General features: G+C 46.8%; 1 protein-coding gene across 1 annotated transcript in view; it reads left to right on the forward strand.

The window, feature by feature from the left end:
- Window positions 1-13,064, forward strand: part of LOC144768685 (uncharacterized) — a 9,047,330-nt gene that overhangs the window by 6,718,319 nt on the left and 2,315,947 nt on the right. The gene's annotated exons all lie outside the window — the stretch shown is intronic.

Raw genomic sequence — 13,064 nt, forward strand, 5'->3', positions numbered from 1 at the left:
TATCTAGAGGTGTTCCTGTGGAGGACATTTGTATAGCGGCAACTTGGGCCTCCCTCCACACTTTCTCAAAGCATTACTGCTTAGATTCCGAAGTGAGGAGGGACGGACACTTTGCGTGCTCCGTCCTGCAGGACTTTTTGGTATAGAAGGGTGGACACCCTCCTTCGGGAGTGGGGTACTGCTGTGGGACTCTAATCACAAGGTGAGGAATCCACTGGCAGATGTATCCATCAGAAGAACAAATTACTTACCTTCGGTAACTCATTTTCTGGTGGATACAATATCTGCCTGTGGATTCCTCACTGATCCACCCGCCTCCCCGTTTTCCACCCTTTGTAAACCTTCAAAATTGACAATGTTATAATGCCTATCTGTTACTTTCATGGGAAGTGTATTATTCTATTTGTTTTCCTACATTTATTTCACACTGTGTGTATAGGTTTAAATACTGTGTACTGTGTATACTTTTTATTTGTGGTCGGTCTGCCTGTATGCCTTGAAGGTACGGAAAAAAGGGCGGAACTGACATCATCACGCCGACGAGGCTCTCTTATGGCTCCGGTGACATCAGCGGAGCCGCGAGCGGAGCCATGCTATTGTGACGTCGTGCTCATCGGCGCGGAAGCCTACAAAAAATTTACGAATGCTGCTGGCGCAGGGGATATTCACAAGATGAGGAATCCACAAGCAGATATTGTATCCACCAGAAAAAGCGTTAACGCCGGTAAGTAACTTGTTCATCTGTTGACAATATACAAATAAAGTTTAAGAAAAAACTTTTCTAAGCGTCATAGAGCCATCAGCAGCAGCTCTCGAGTTTCCTGCCTCACGTTCAGGAGATGAGGGGCCGCCTGGAGAGTCTTTTATATCTTCCCTAACTTCCCCTCCTGCACCTTGATGTCTCTTTCAAGCTTTTGCCACACTCCATACTTTATTTTAATACAGACCCCTCTGATCACTACCTTCATGGCCTCCCATTCCATTGCCCTTGAGGACGCCAAACCCCAGTTCACTTCAAAATATCTAGGAAACTCTTCTTCCACTGTGGCAGGTCTGACAATTATTCAGCCCACAGCCTCCATGTTGTTATCTCAGATCTGGATAAACAATACGGTGGGTAGGGACCTGAGGGAAATGTTAAAGACCAGGCATAGACACACTCCCTAAATACTTTGTAGCAAACACATAAGTGTCTATGGGTCTAATAAAAGCCTACTCCTAGGTATGATGCAAAAAAAAACAGCTAATCAAAAAGAAACAGAACAATTGAAGTAAATCAGCCCTGACCTATCCCTAGAAAATAAGGATACCCATCAGTCACCCCTCGGTACCGCCCTTCAACATTTGGGATTCCTTAAGGACCTGCCTATTTTGCAGGCTATGAGTGATGTATTAGGATCAGGTGGAATATCCTCCATCAACAAATAGCCCGCTACATGGTCCGTATGGTGTTAACCAGTTGTCTATATTAGTGGGTGACAGGTTTTGCAATGCGTATGAAAGTGCAAAAGTGTGTTAAAATTGGGTGAAGGAGCAACACATCATTTATTATTGTTTCTGCCCAATCCTCCAATATTAAAAATAGAATAGCAGAGAGCAGTTTAAACAAATAACTGCCCAGATGGTGTAAAGGTCGACATGTTTCAGCAAAAAGTGGACCAAGTAGTCCTTGCGATGTATGACGTTACAACGCATACTTTTACATCGCATGCCCTTACAACGCGGTATTTACAACGAATACCTTTAAAACGCATAGTGCTTTGGGGCGCTGGATAGTGAATAGTTTAATTTACTAGAGCGGTGCTTCCTTCTCCTGAGCCGCTGCCAGGTGAGGTGAGGCTTATTTCCCCTGCGTAATAGGTAAGCAGGTGATTCATGATATCTGAGTGATACATATGTCTCGTGATGTTATTGATAAATATGAACAGAGAGCTTCATGCCTCTTTTTCCACACCATAATTAGAATTTGTTGGTGCCAAGATATTGATATCTTCACAATACTTGATTTGAATTGCCTAAACATGTTATGATGTTACAACTTTCCTCAATCCATGTTACTTTTTCTCCACTAGTGATACACTCGGTCCATGTGTAGGGAAGAGACAGACACCTAAGATTTCAGGTGATCATGTTCCTTTTATTCACTTTTCACTTTGAAGTAGCATTCATACATAGGTCCTGAAGGAGGCAAGGACTACTTGGTCGACTTTTTGCTGAAACATGTCGACCTTTACACCATCTGCGCAGTTATTTGTTTAAACTGCTCTCTGCTTTTCTGTTTTTAATATTAGAGGATTGGGCAGAAACAATAATAAATGATGTGTTGCTCCTTCACCCAATTTTAACACACTTTTGCACTTTCACACGCACTGCAAAACCTGTCACCCACTAATATAGACAACTGGTTAACACCGTACGGACCATGTAGCGGGCTATTTGTTGATGGAGGATATTCCAACTGATCCTAATACATCACTCATAGCCTGCAAAATAGGCAGGTCCTTAAGGAATCCCAAATGATGAAGGGCGGTACCGACTGGTGACTGATGGCTATCCTTATTTTCTAGAGATAGGTCAGGACTGATTTACTTCACTTGTTCTGTTTCTTTTTGATTAGCTGTTTTTTTTTTTTGCATCATACCTAGGAGTAGGCTTTTATTAGATCTGGGCCTTCCAGTACCCATAAAGAGGATTATTGGAGAGTGATCCAAGATATATCTAGGGAGGTATGCTATTTCCCTCACCTGAGGGACCAGGTCCACTGACATGAAACATTGGTCTAGTCTACTAAATGTATTAGTTGCTAGTGTATGAGAAGACCCCCACATCCTCCACACATTTCACAACTGTAATCCCTCAAGGGTGTCTCTACACAGAGATTGGCCACATAGCAATAGACTGTATTCCTGACACTGAATTCTTGAACTTCCCCTAAATCTTTGCACAACAAACATAACTGGTTGAACCCCAACTCCTACCCCCACCCCCTGGGCAGTGGCACAGGTCCATCCCTCCCGATACCTCGGAGAGCTAACATCCGAATCCCTCGCCCTATTCCAACCCCCCCAGGATCACTTTGCAAATTAACTATCCACGGCATCATCAGCCATAGTTGTATGCTGCTTATTCTTAAAGCGTTCAATATGCAGTAGCAAAGTCCCTTAATAGCAATGCATTGCAAGTGGCTGTGGACTCGTCGGGGTGGGAGGTCAAGGCCTCTAGCTCCCCTGACAGTTCCGAACCTCTAACGGGGGCATGGTTCCTCCCAGGTCACAGGGGTCAATACTCTATGGGTCCCCCACTGAAAGCACTTTTGAAGTGAGTTTACAATAAGTACTTATCTGAACGTTCCGATAGGTGCCCTTATATTTCTTCCAATCAGTGTAATCTTAAGGAACATTAAAGTCAGGAACTATATCCGATAAGGCAAGATCATTGTCAGATAGCCCCTCCACCACATTTGTAGGGTGCTATCTGTGTGCACCCTGACACGTCCTGAACCGTCGGCGCCTAGAGACGGTCAGACTCACCCGGCATTAGGATTTGAGGGTCCCGGTGTCTTTGTTAGTCTATGTAGTGATTTCCGGGAGGTGCCTGGCCACCCTGTGGTGTCCATCCAGTCAGATGCCTCGGCTGCGGAGAAGAACAGAGCTTTGCCTTTTTGTTTAATTAGTGGTTTGGCTGGATAGAGAAGACTATACTATCCCATCCTTGCACAGTCGTCTCTTTACCGCCATCAAGGTTCTCAGCTGAACTTGCACCCATTGTGTATAATCGGGGTAGATTGCGCTCGGATGACCATCAAAAAGCGGGATGTCTTTTGAGTGGGTGGCTTGCAGTATTACACCCAATCCTTGTAGTTTAAAAACCGGGCCATAATGGCTCATGGCGAGGCCCTAGGATGCGGCGCAGGGACCAGTGCTCTATGGGTCCCCTAGATGTTAAAGAACTTGTACGTTCTCCTGGGCACAAGAGACTTTGTGATCCATTCCTCTAAAAACAGTTCTGCCAAGGGACCCTTGACTCGATCCCGAAACTCCATGAAGCGTAGGCTGTTCCTTCTCAATCTACCTTCCTCATCTTTGGCCGGTCGTCGAATTTAATCGTCTTTTTCTGCAGATCCATTACCATTTCCCTACGCGACTTTACTTCCAACTGAAGGGTCTCTGCATGTTGTTCCATCATACTGACTCTATCAGAGACCTTTCATAGGTCACAACCAAGAGGTTGGCATCAATGGCTACCGCTTCTATTCTATTCACCATGTTGTCTCTGGTAGTGAAGGGTCTTGTTGGACTACGATTGAAACCTCCTCAGCATTGTCACCCTCCCGCAGGTCCTGCTGGTCTGCCACCTGAGGTAAGATCTGTGCATAATTCAAGATCTTGTTGGTCTGTGCTCGGTTGGATTTTTATTTCACCATGTTGGTCCAGTCGCAACTATACCTCTCGGGATCTAAGCTGTTTAAAAAACACATCTGAAAGAAACAGTTAGTTATAGATTCCTTACTTTAGAATTACCCCCAGGCATCAGGCTGGATCCTTTTTTTGTCAGCAGTACCCCTGCGTGTCGGTAGGTGGAGGTGGATGACTCTGTGTTTGTCGTTGGCGTCGTGGTCGCCAGGATGACATTGCAGTAGCTACATAGACACCGCCCTCGTGCCCTGATATCAGTTCTTTCTTTTCGGCGCCGGTAAGCGCAGATCCGGAGAGAGGGGTACCCCCAGTCACTTTTTGGATGACTTTTTCTCGACTTTTGTCGACATCATTTATTGAGTCCATCAACTCCTGGTGCACGAGGGATGCCCCGCTTCAAGGCTTACGGATCCTGTAGTCGACTGATGTCGGTGATGGATCCGCACCGCGTGCGCTTCTTCTGCCTGGAGCAGTGTTTGCGGGAGCAGTCCCAAAGCTTCTCAAAGCTCCGTGCCGTTTGAGGTCCCGGTTGTGTAGGAGGTCGAGGGACTGGTCACGGAGCCATCATCACTCTTCAACCAAGTGTTCGCACTTGGGGTCAGATAAGCCGAAGCACAAGAAGAAGTCGAAGAAGCATCGTCGCTCTTTGACTTCTCCCCATATGTTAACTGACCCGACGAGGGATGCAGGTGGTGCCTCTCCCACGGCTCCGTGTACAGAACCCAAAGGGTTGACTCCTGGCTTCCCGAGGCCCGAAGCAACCCCAGCTTCGTCAATTTTACATAGCAATGAATGCCAGCTTTGGGCAGCTCGACTTTGCGGGTGTGCCTTCGAGCCACAGACTCGGCTGGGGGCCCTGGGCCTTCGATGCTGGCGGCTACGACCTCGGTACTGTGGGGCCCCCTTGGATCCAAGCCTGGATCTGGATTGGTGCCGGTCGACCTTGTGACACCTGCCCCGCGCCAATTCCACCGGCATCACATCCAGAACCAGCGTCGGCTGTGTCCTCAGCTAACGCCGACCCCAGCCTCCTCCTCGAGGTAGACACGGAGCTGGACCTGCGTCAACCGACACCAGATCCGGCGCCGACGGGTACTTTTGGTGCCTCTGTTTTACCCTGGCTCTTTTAGACCAGATGGGCAGCCAGAGGAGAGTGAGAGGGGTGGGAGGGGTGGGACCCTTTAACCGACCATTTAGGGTATGAACGGATTGGTGAGAGGACCTAGGGGAAGCCAGTGGTCTGGATACCGCACCAAACATTGGCATGTTGTTTCCTCCTAACGTGACTACAAACGGGGAAGTGTTGTATGCAGTGGTGTTGCATAGGGCGGCCTATGCAATCCACCTCGAGCTACCTACGGTGGCACTCAGGACTAACCTCCTTACAGAGGTGCTTCAACCGGCAGCGAGCTCTTCGGAGCCCCTGCTGCCGTTTAATGAAGCCCTGACAGACATCCTTTTGGGCACCTGGTCCAGGCCAAACACAGGGCCTCCTGTGGATAGGATGATTGCCCGACGCCAACGCCCGGTGCAGGGCGACCCCACTTTCTTCCCCAACACCCCACCCCTGAGAGCTTGGTGGTCCAAGCCTCCACCTCCAAGGGCGTATTCGCTGCCGTACCACCTGATAGGGAATCCAAAAAGCTGAACCATCGTGGGAAGAAGATGTTTTCTTCCTCCAGCTTGGGACCGAGGTCGGTAAACACTGCATGTCTCTGTGTGGCACACTATTGCGCAAGTGCTGCCTCAGTACCCGGAGGAGGCCCGGGATGTACTCCCTCAGGCAGTTGCCAGAGGGAGAGACGCTGCAAAGTTTACCATCCGCTGTGGGCTGGATACCGCCGACTGACTAGGCAGGACGATTTGCACGTCGGTAGCTCTTCAACGCTACGCCTGCTTGAGGTCGACTGGTTTTTCAGGGGATGTCAAATCGACTCGTATGGACATGCCCTTTGATGGACAAGGCAGACAACACGCTGGAGCGCTTTAAGGACTCTCAGGCTATAGCCAGGTCCTTGAGCCTCTCCACCACCCACCCTGCGTAGTCTGCCTTTTGCCCCTTTCGTGGCTACGAAAGGGCCCCTCGCCAAGTCCTGCCCAGAGCCACAGGCAAGCGCAAGCTGTTCAGCCCCAGCATGGCTGGGGACATGGGAAACACCGGCATGTTTCTGGGGGCCAGGGGGCAGGCCAGTCCACCACAGCCCCCTTTGCAGCAGCCTCCAAACATTCCTAGTCTGACCTTTCAGGGCCACCAAACGCCAGTGGCAGCAGGATTTGCCATCACCTCCCCCACTGGAGCACCAGCACTTAGGACAGGTGTGTTTTGCAAATAGTCCGAAGGAGCTACTCCCTCCCCTTCGAGACTACCCCTCCCACCATGCCGCATCAGTACCATTGCATGTCGGAGGATCATCTGGACCATCTCCAACAAAAGGTTTTGGCATTCTTGGCCAAGGGGGCCATCGAGCGAGTGCCTGTCCCAGAAGTAGGTCATGGTTGCTATGCCCACTACTTTCTGATGCCCAAGAAGGACAAAGGCCTGCGTCCTATCTTGGATCTCAGGAACGTCAACCGCTTCTTCTGGAAGGAGAAGTTCAAAATGTTGACGCTACCTCAGGTCCTGTCTGACCTCGACCCTGGAGACTGGATGGTAGTGTTGGACTTGCAGGATGCTTATTTTCACATCCCCGTCCTGCCGGCCCACCGCCGTTACCTACGGTTCACGGTAGGCCATGAGCACTTTCAGTTTACAGAGCCCAAAGGGTCGACTCCGGGCTTCCAGACTCTTCATGCCCAGTCCAGAGCCACAAGAATGATTTGGGCCCAGTAGCAGTTCATCTTCTTCAGCACTCTGGACACAAGTGGTATAGGCGGAAAGGCATCTAGAAGACCGTGACTTCAACGGATGACGAAAAGGTTCACCTAGCAAGTGCCGCCCTTGAAATTTAAATGCGCAGAATTGCTGACATTGCACGTTCTTTACTGTGGCTAATAGATCTAACCAAGGCTCTCCCCAATGCTGAAAAAGACCTTGCACCACCTCCGAGTGAAGACACCATTTGTCATCCATCATGTACCTGCGGCTGAGTTTGTCTGCCCTGGCAGTCAGAGAACCCACAGGTGTTGAACAACCAGGAATATACCTTGATGATCCAGCCATGTCCAGAGGCGGAGGGCCTCCTGACATAGGGTCCACAACCCCACCGCCTTGTTTGTTGCAGGACCACATAGCGGTGGTGTTGTCCATGAACACCTGCACTACTCTTGCCCGGACAGAGGGAAGGAATGCCTTGAGTGCAAGACGAATAGCCTGAAGCTCTGGAAGATTGATGTGGAGCTCGGACTCTGCCGGAGACCTGAGGCCTCTGATCTCTGCCTGTCCCATGTGCCCGCCCCATCCCAGAAGTGATGCATCGTTCACCACCAATCTTGGTTAGTTAGTCACCACTGCAATTGGTGTGCAGTGCCCTCCGAGAACTAGACGCAATCGGACAGGTTCCCCTGATGTTGTGCCCACTGGAACTTCAGGTCCCACTGCATAGCCTGCATATACCATTCGGCATGGTCCACCAACAGGATGTAGGAACCCATCAGGACCAGTAGCAGGAGGATCATCCTGACTGAAAGATCGAAATCATATCCTGAATATCTCAAACTCTCTGTTCGGCAGGATAGACCCGAAACTGCGTCGTGTCCAGAACCGCCCCGATTAAGACGAGTTTCTAAGAAGGAATAAGGTGTGACTTCGGCACAATGATGAATAACCACAGCAAATGCAGGAGGTCGGCTGTAGTCTGGAGGTAGGAGATGACAGCCTTGGGCTAGCCCGCCTTCAACAGTCAGTCGTCGAGATAGGGGAAGACTTGAACCCCCTGATCTGCACAGATGAGCTGCAACCACCGCCATCACTTTCGTGAACACAAAGTGGCGCTGGTAAGGCAGAAGGGGAGCGCAGATCGTTTACCAACATCAACTTGTGACAGGTGTGACAAGGTTTGAATCCATGATGACGGTTAGACATCCCTTGTGCACCGGGAGTCGAGCGACTGAAAAAAGATGCCGACAAAAAGTCAAAAAAGAGTTAGTCAAAAAGTAACTATGGGAACGCTCCCTCCAGATCTGCTCTGGCTGGCGCGGAAAAGGAAGAACTGACGTCAGCGCGCAGGGGCGACATCTTAGTAGACACCACAACGTCATCCCAGGGACCACGATGCCGACGACAGATGCTGAGTCAACGGACGCCATCTACCAATGCACAAGGGTACTGCTACAAAAACATTTCTGTGGTATCTATAACTAATAGTCTCTTACAGATACAATTCAATTCAAAAAGTCTTTATTCGATTTTTTTCAATCATAAAAAGACATTTACATAATTAATTTTTTTTTGTTTTTACCCCCCACACCCCACAAAAAAATACAAGATCCACCATGAGTCATTTCACATAATATTTAAAATATCAACCTAACTCATCCTTATTTACATAATTTTTAAATATATTATATTAAAAGATTAAAACAATTTTTAAAAGAAAAAACGAAATTCATCAGTGCATATGTCAGTTACAAGGTGTGCATAATATATCCTTTACTTAATACAGTGTACAAATTTGAATAGCAGCATATAACAACTGGCCCTAGGGTTATTCCAGGCTCATTTTACGAGCCCGAATTATCCACATCCAGTGAAGAAATTTAGACATGGCTATAACAATTGGCTGCGATGTATCAGTTCTTAAAATCCTAACAATGTCATTCGCAGATTTAAGGCCCAACTGGGCACAAATCGGTTTTAGCCATGATCGTCTGGGGGCATTATATTCAGGGCAAGCAAACAAGACATGACCAATATTTTCTTTTTGATCAGGACAAAAGGGGCACCTCGAAGTTTGATTCTTATACCATTTTTCAGTTAGAGCATTTAAAGGTAGTGTTCCTACCCTCAGCTGATGATACTTCTTCCGGTCCCCTGGGACGGTAATCCAGTCCCAATAAAGTTCTAGAGCCGGTGCATGCTTGAGATCTAGGAAGTCAGTAGTAAAGGATCGATCAATACGACTTCCAAAGCACTTGGTCTCAACCATGTTCCAATACATATCTCGAAGTATTTTCTTAGGAGGGAAGGCATTCCTTTTGGGGTCGTCCCATAATAGAGATAAACCCATAGCCATATAGATTGTTTTTACCTCTCTCATCCATTTTATTTTACGAGTTTTGTCCAAGGCTCTGACCTCAAGGAAACCCTGAGCATACTGGAAGAGTTCTGGAGTAACCCATAACCTCCTCCAGTAGGCTACTGATCTGTACCTGGCCATATCCTCAAAGCTATGGAATCCCAGATCGTAATGGAGAGGTAACAAAGGGGTTGATATTGGCGGACCAGTAATGTTGCGGAGAAATTTATTTTTAGCTACCGTCAACTTTGTAAGATTACTAGGCCCCCAAAGTTCAGCCCCATAAAGGACTGCTGCTCCAACCTTTGCATTATAGATCTTTAGGACCGGACTAATGGGTCTAGTGTGTGAAGAAAATAATTCCTTAATGAGAGCTCCTGTCAATTGTGCATGCCTCATAGCTAACTGATTAATATGCTGCTTCCAGTCTAGTTTATATGACAGGGTAATGCCCAGGTAATTAAAAACCTGGGTCTGTTCTAGTTGAACCCCGTCCATGATGATCTTCCCTCTTATATGCTTCCAATTGTGCAGTACCATAAATTTTGGTTTACATGTATTAATGACAAGGCCATGGTCTGCGCAAAACGCTTCAAAAACTCCAATGGCTCTCTGGAGTCCCTGCTGGGTCTTTGATATTAATAGGGTGTCATCCGCGAACATCAACAGGGGGATCAGTCTTCCTGCCAACTTTGGTGCATCAGTTGGTTGTTGTTCGAAGTACCTGATCACCCTGTTGATGTATAGCGAGAAAAGCGTTGGAGCTAGGACACATCATTGACGAACTCCCCTAGCAATGGGGAATTTATCAGTGACGCTACCCTGCTGATTCCATCGAACTTGTGCAAAATTGTTCTCGTGCAATCTAATTAATAAAGACAAAATTTCATTTGGAATGCCCTGATCTTGTAGGATATTCCACAGCTTAGCACGAGGGACCAAGTAGAACGCTGATTTTAGATCAACAAAGGCTGCGAAAAGCATACCCCCCCCACGGAGCACTACGCGCCAGTATAATAAAACAAATCTAAAAACTTGGTCAATGGTACTGGTGTGACTACGAAATCCTGCCTGCAAGGGTGACAATATGTCCTGTTCATCTATCCCTCCATGGATGCGCTGCAGTACAAGCCTCGCCAATACTTTTTGTATGCATGCGATAAGGCTAATAGGCCTATAATTACCTGGGTCCGAGCATGGCCCCTTTTTAAAGATAGGGATGTTCTCGGCTCCCTTCCAAGTCTCAGGGATAGGCGAGCCCTTCGCAATACCATTGGCTAGCAACTGGATATAGGTAGCCCAAAGATCTTTGTCATGCATAAACAAATCTGCAGGGACAGAATCTAAACCTGGGGCCCTAGCTTTAGGAATGTTGTTTAAAACTTTTAGGACATAAGTTTTAGTAAAAGATAGGTAGCTCGTAGTAGTAGTATATACAAGTAGTTCACACCCTTCTTCTTCTCTATCCTCAGGAGTGAACTGGGTCGCATAATGGGAAACCCACGCGTCTGGTGACACATAATTCGTGGGTTCTCCTCTTTTGGCCCCCCTTCCCCATTTGACGATGTTCCAGAAGGAGGTCATAGATCTTTCTTTGCTGGCTCTTAGGAGATCTCTCCAAAAGCCTTCCTCCCATTCCCCCTTTGCCCTAGTTTGTGTTTTTTTATACATGACTCGGGCATCCTTGATCTTAACTTTATCTTTTGACTTAACTGCATCAGACAGGGCCCTATAGGCAACCCTGCAGGATTTATCGTACCATTGATCTTCCTTTCTTACTGGCCTGCGCTGTTTTTTAGTAACTTTTTTGACAAAGAAGAATTTCAATTTATTAAAAAACACATCGTGGATCATGCTAACTTTAGATATCGGAGTCTCCATAATGGAGTTACTCCTTAATTCTGTAATAGCCTGTGTTGTCAAATCCCTCATAGCTATTATATTTTCCTCATTGGCTGCACAGTTTGACCATCTGATACGTCTATTATCATTCGAGAGGGCTATTTGGACATTATCCCTCAGTTCACCACTTTTCAATTGGTCAAACAATTTAAATGTTAAAATTAATGGGTCATGGTCACTTTCGGCCCTTGGCTCTATCCACATGTCATTGACACTGCCCCAATTCTCCTTATTAATCAGGATATAGTCAATACGACTATGTGAGGTGCCATTATTGAAAGTAAGGGCACCCTGTTTATCCGAGCCCGTTCTTCCATTAGTGGCCCTTAGTCCATGCTCCATACATAAAACTTTAAGTTGTAGTGCAGCCTCTGTCCACTTTTTAATAGGTATTAAAGACAACTGCGGGATTTCCCAGATATAGTCCTCTTCTACCGTGAGATCTATATCATGGTTATCTAGGGGTTCAAAACAACAATTAAAATCACCGCCAACAATTACATTAGCGTTCAAACAATATTGTTTTAAGAAAGAATCTAACTGGTTAACTGCCTCAGTGGGTTTTCCACCTGGCAGCCCCCTCGAGTAGATATTAAAAATATAAAGATCCTTGCAATGTAATCGCTGTAGTTTAACCAATAAAATATCAGGACTATTAGTGACCAATTGGAGAACAGAATGGCCACTATTCTGTTTGACCCATGTCACCAGGCCCCCCTTAGGCCTTCCCCTTAAGCTCGGTGTTGCCGGGATATAAAAATGTAGTCCTTGTACAGGTTCAGGGGCTATCTGCCAAGTTTCCTGGAGAAGGATTATGTCCTTTGTGTCCAGGAAAGTTAGCCAGTCCAGTGATGTCATTTTACTTTTTGCGCCTGCAACATTCCATGACATTAAAGTGTATATGGCAGAAACATTATCATTGGAAGGTTTCGTGCTAGTGGGTTGACTATCCCTATATTGTTGAGAGTAATCATGTTCACTTGCATAACTCTCAGTTGCCAGACAATTTGAAGATGACTTTACATTTGGACTGTTATCAGTAATGTGGCCTAGTCGGCCAGAAGAATGATAGGCTTCCTCTGAAGCCATCAATGTGTCCTGTCTGCTCCTTACTTTAGTCTGCGGTGTGGGAGTATCAACTAACACAGCATTTACCTGAACTATCGAGTCTCCCACTGTATATTCACCAAAAGATTGGGGCAAGCAGTGTTACATCCCCAACCCAGTCAATCACAATCGTTTAGCCCCGATAAAGGTTCATACCTATTTCCTAAAGCCATTCCCCATTCATTACATGGAACCTTTATTCCTCTGTTGTTTCTAACAATGTCCCACACAAGTTCCGGAGTCTTGGGGAATGTTACGTTTTGTTGTTCGCCATAGAAAAATTTAAGAGTAAGAGGGACAACAGTCCCAGATCTTCTTTGTGGCGGGAAAATATTGTTTAAGACATTGGGTAATACAGCCTGATGGGAGAAAGTCACTGTCACACAATCTCCTGTAAACCTTTTCGGTCGGTTCCCAATCCAAGCGACCCTTTTCACTGTCTTAATTTCACCTGCAAGCTGTTGTT

This window comes from Lissotriton helveticus, chromosome 7 (assembly GCF_964261635.1).
Source record: "Lissotriton helveticus chromosome 7, aLisHel1.1, whole genome shotgun sequence".
Lineage (NCBI taxonomy): Eukaryota > Metazoa > Chordata > Amphibia > Caudata > Salamandridae > Lissotriton > Lissotriton helveticus.